The sequence below is a fragment of the Lupinus angustifolius genome, unplaced genomic scaffold, assembly GCF_001865875.1.
Source record: "Lupinus angustifolius cultivar Tanjil unplaced genomic scaffold, LupAngTanjil_v1.0 Scaffold_162_1, whole genome shotgun sequence".
NCBI classification, from domain to species: domain Eukaryota; kingdom Viridiplantae; phylum Streptophyta; class Magnoliopsida; order Fabales; family Fabaceae; genus Lupinus; species Lupinus angustifolius.
In genome coordinates, this window is record NW_017728885.1 from 89,266 (window position 1) to 89,984 (window position 719).

Sequence of the window (719 nt, forward strand, 5' to 3'; positions counted from 1 at the left end):
GTCGTCCTGGTGAAAAAGCCCTCAGGAAAATGGCGGATGTGCGTGGACTACACCGACCTCAATAAGGTATGCCCTAAAGACCCTTATCCTCTCCCAAACATTGATCATTTGGTGGATAATTCTTCAGGATATCAGTACTTGTCCTTCATGGACGCCTACTCCGGCTACAATCAGATCCCGATGTACCCTCCGGACCAAGAGAAGACTGCATTTATTACTGACCGGGCCGCCTACTGCTACACGGTCATGCCTTTCGGTTTGAAGAATGCAGGAGCAACTTATCAAAGAATGATGAGCAAAGTATTCGCCGGCCAGACCGGAGAACACATGGAGGTCTACATGGACGATATGATCGCCAAAAGCCTCCCCGACGAGGATCATATCGCCATCTTGGACAGCATTTTCCAACAGCTCCGCAAACACAACATGCGATTGAACCCCGAAAAATGTACTTTCGGCGTAGAAGCAGGCAAGTTCCTCGGTTTCCTTCTAACCAGCCGGGGAATTGAAGCGAATCCATCCAAGTGCCCCATCCAAGTGTCAGGCAATCGTGGACATGAGAAACCCCCGCACCGTCAAAGAGATCCAGCAGTTAAACGGGCGACTAGCCGCGTTATCCAGATTCCTCCCATCCACAGCCAAGCATTCGCTGCCGTTATTCCAATTGTTAAGGAAGGATAAAAAGTTTGAGTGGAGTGAAAGTTGTGAAGCGGCGTTCA